This window comes from Larimichthys crocea, chromosome XXII, assembly GCF_000972845.2.
Source record: "Larimichthys crocea isolate SSNF chromosome XXII, L_crocea_2.0, whole genome shotgun sequence".
Lineage (NCBI taxonomy): Eukaryota > Metazoa > Chordata > Actinopteri > Sciaenidae > Larimichthys > Larimichthys crocea.
In genome coordinates this window covers 2,637,262-2,641,591 of record NC_040032.1, presented here as the reverse complement: position 1 = coordinate 2,641,591, position 4,330 = coordinate 2,637,262, and the positions used below count along the sequence as shown (strand labels likewise).

Genomic DNA, 4,330 nt, shown 5'->3' with positions numbered 1-4,330 from the left:
CATCTGAAGCAGAAACTGCTTTGTTGCCGGAATGAATCACCTGACTGGTTCGCGGTCCAATCAGGTGAATGAATGGCACTCCCTCGTCTCGATTCTGACAGGTGACAGGTTGAGACAGTTTTGAATTTGAGTGCCTTCAACACTTTATAACAATTTTTATGCACACCAGCCTCATCAGTTCCTTGTGAACAAGTATTTTCAAAATGTTGGTTGGTTTACCACCTAAACCTATGTAATATTTTCCCATCACTTTCCTCAATAACACAATACAGACATTGATCGTCTCATTGATCTTTATTTGTGAATAGGACATAATAACCAGTGTGCGTGTGTAATTTAAAAACTTCCTGTTCACCAACTAGCCTAATTTGACTGCAGCCTGGAACTTTGCCAGGAGAGGTCACCATAACTGAAGCTTCGAGTAATGAACCCATTTTCGAAACAATTGGCTCAAGTGGTTCAGTGCTTCATAAAAGCTTCATTTACCCATCACTACATAAAAGTACACAGCACTCATCTCTACGCCATATATGTCCCTGTTTTTTTTTGTCATAAACTGCACAGCTGAGATATATTTATTAAGATGTCTCCATGCTGCTAACTCACCTGTCACCTCAGCAGCTAGCCGTTAGCTCACGACGTGAGTCTGCCTGCGTGTTTACCGGTGTGAGCTCGTTCGTGCAGTGAAACAAGAACAGCTCTTGTTAGCAGCAGCAGTCTCCAGGTGTGTTTGTGTGTGCCATGAATATTCAACTCACCTCACGGTGCTGTTTTGGTTCACACGTCCAAGTATATTTTCGCGCTGCGGGGAAAGTGACGACGAAGCAGCAACTTCTGACTTCCGGGTCGGACACATGGACACAAAACGTAAAGAGCGGTAAGTAGTGGTGCTCCGTGAATGTTCCGCTGTTTGTCACTGGTTAGTCCGCCGGCCACTCGTGAAATAAGTAATAATTTACGCAATGACATCAGCATTTATTTAATAGAAGTAGTCGTTTAAAAGTTGAACTGCGACATTAAAAATGTTTACATATCTATTCTTTCCATTTCTATGAGCGAGGGTCGGCTCAGGTCAGAGTGACTGAGTGACTTTAATCTGAAAGAGTGAAGCTGCTCTTATTATATTACATCTTTTCTCACTGTCAACACATCCCATTATCTCACTATTTTCAGCAGTGCATTAATACACATTTGGTGCTCTGGCTCTGAGTATTTACATCAACAGTGGCTTATTTATGTGTTTTTAATGTTTTTTTTAACAACTGAGGCCTATAGCACAAAAAAAAAAAAATGCAGGCTTTTACTTTGAAAAATATAGAATGTAGTCAGTTTTATTCTTTAAGGATTACACACCTGGAGCTTTTCTTGTTTTGAGTTGTTTGTATTACCATCACCATGTTTGTAGTTCAGAATGCCTCGTAGCAAATCTTGTCTGTTATTAATTTGACATACAGTATACATACAAACCATATGTATCCATTGTCCATAATCGACCCTAATCAGTCCTTAAAGGTCCAGTGTGTTTAGTTGCATCTAGTGGTCTAATCACTGCATTGCAATCTCCTCACATCACCCTCACCTTCTTAGTGTAATGGGGAAACAACATTATAAGCTCCCTGTCTAGAGTCAGTGTTTAGTTTAGTCTCTAGAAAAATGGTGTTTCAATATGATGGCCTCCATGAAAGAGGACCTGCTCCCATTGTAGATATAAAATGAAAATGTTAAAGTAACAAAAATAAAAAGATTCTTATTTTCAGGTGATCGTGCATGCATGAAAATATAGTTATGAATATGATATTTCACGTCTGCCTTATTCTGAAAATAAAGGCCCCAAATCTTACACACTGCACCTTTAAACATCTTTTCTCATTCAAGTAGGGCCTATTCATAGACACTATTTACAAGCTCTTCTCTCATAACATTCAGGCTACCACAAGAGGACAGTGTTTCCCTGTGGAGAAGCCACTGCTGCAGAAATCCCACAGATCACACAAGAGTCTTCTCCTCTCCTCTCCTCTCCTCTCCTCTCCTCTTCTTTCCTTTTTCTTTTTTTTCCTTTCCTTTCCTGTCCTCTCCTCTCATCTCCTTTCCTTTCCTCTCCTCTACTCTCCTTTCCTTTCCTTTCCTTTCCTTTCCTGTCCACTCCTCCCCTCTCGTCTCCTCTGTTCTTTCTTCAGCAATAAACATTTTCATAATTTGCATTATAAATTAGATTGTAAGCCCAAATGTAAAAACTAGAGTAATATTATAATACATTATATCCTAATATTATTTGGTAGAGGAAAAGATACCGCTATTTCTTTAAACTTTAAAATGCGCACATAAAAGGAAAATCCCTTTATTTCCTTATGTTTTCCTTATGTTGAATTGAATAAACACAGACGGTATGAGTAGGAACATGAAACTACAGCAAGCAAAATAAAAGAAATGTGTGTGTATGTGTGTGAGAGAGAGACAGGAAGGGAGAGAAAATAAATCTAATTGGGGTAAAGGGACATAAGTTATTTTAAGTTCGTGTTTGGGGTTGAAGAACAGTTTGCGGATGTCCACAGGGACCTGCAAGACTGGTGTTCACCACCCCCTAAAAACCTGAGAACATCATCTCTCTGACTTCCTCTCTGTTCACTCCCCCTTGAAAGAACACACACGCGCGCGCACGCACACACACACACACACACACACACACACACACACACACACACACACACACAAATGCTCACACACACTCCCACAAACCGCCTTCTGCTTTCAGCCCACTGATTCAGTCTGTCTGTGTTATCAGCCCACTGACTCATAGTGCCTCAGTCTGTCCAGCTCATGGCCCTCTTTCTATTTCCATCCTGTCCTGACATGTAAATGTCATGACCTTGTGCCTTGTGTTGGGCCACTGGAGGTGTATGTGTATGTACATGTTATTATGTGTATGTGTTTGAGTGTGGAAGCCCGATCCCACATGCCACCGGCTACCCTCCATGTCTAAATGGCTAATGGAATTGGTATACTTGGTGTTTTAATAACCATGTGGCCAAATAGAAACCATCTGGTTCTCTCCTGCTTAATCTAAAAATATGTAAGTAAGAATAGCGGACAGAAAATATGTGTGAAAAAGAGGGTGTACAAAGAAGCAAAGGGGAGAAGTTAGAAAGGGAACAATGTAGAAACAGCAACAAGAAAAACAGCAGAGAAAGCAGTTGATAGAAAAAGCAATATTTTTCTTCTAAATACATAAATGAGATGTTTGGGACTGACAGTCAGCAGCAGTCGTCAGATATAGACACAGAATCAGAAATGACAGGTTTACCTTTCACTGAAATGTCTGTATTTTTTATTTATTTTTATTTTTAAACTCCTTTCGCGAAAAAATTGCAGCACCAATATTTTATGAAATCCTAAGGGACCGTTTGGACGGCAAATCAACCTTGTGGTGCCTACTCACAGGAAACCATAGAGAGTGAGAGAGGGAGAGAGAGTGAGAACTGAGATTAAAGAAGAAGAAAGGCTCATTGATTTGGTCAGGCATCAGAGTGCTCTCTGTTATAGATTGAAATGATACACTTTCATGGCAAAGAAACCAACAATAATCCTTCAAAGTTATTATTTTTTTCAGAAGCAACAATTTTTCAATACAATCTTTTCTTATTCAGCGGATTATTGCTTCACTTAGTTTTTACCCCACTGAGTGCTCTGAGGACGCTCCATTTTGGCCAGTGGCATTCAAATGGTTCTGAGCCCAAAATAAAGACAGACTAAGCATCATTTCCCCATCATCCGATAGTTCTCTTCTCGCCACCATCAGCCACCATTCCCTGCTGTTTTCTTTTACAGCCATTTCTAAAGTTATAATGCAGGACAATAAAGAATAGAATCACAACATTTTAATTGAACCTCACTGATGTAATACCTGTCCAGTAAATACACAAACACACATCTGTGTATGAATCATCTCCAGCAAGTTATATACAGTACATTATTGTAGATAAATTTTGATGTTTTTTCCACAAAATCAAAGTGGCATTTTCATCTCTTTGACCTCATGTTTATGATGTGCTCAGGACTTTAAGGTATGAGCATTGGAATGTCATCTACATTTTCTTTTCTTTCTTTTTGATTTAAAGTCCTGCTGCTTGTGCATATCTAGCACAGCTCCTCCCAGTCAGGATTTGTCAAAATGAGTTTGACTATCAGCTGAGGAGGCTGTCTTTAAAAAAAAAAAAAAAAAAGACATACACACACACAGGATAAGTTTCAGTTTAGGGGAATGAGAAATACAAATAGAAACAGAAACAAATTGCTTTTGAACAATTAAAGGGTTCAAATGTATTTATGTAAC

The 4,330-nt window shown here is 39.2% G+C and overlaps 1 protein-coding gene across 2 annotated transcripts in view; it reads right to left on the bottom strand.

Annotated features, from left to right (window-relative positions):
* The window catches only part of rad50 (RAD50 homolog, double strand break repair protein), a 27,608-nt gene extending 26,723 nt beyond the window's left edge, over positions 1–885 (bottom strand). Inside the window, exons 1-2 of one of the 2 annotated variants that reach the window (XM_027273580.1) lie at positions 759–858; positions 607–671 (exon numbers count right to left, since the gene is read on the bottom strand). The gene's annotated coding sequence lies outside the window, so the exon portion shown is untranslated. Of the gene's footprint in view, positions 1–606; positions 672–758 lie in introns of both variants that reach the window. The other variant, XM_027273579.1, reaches the window with a different exon arrangement.
* Positions 886–4,330: the final 3,445 nt, after the last annotated feature.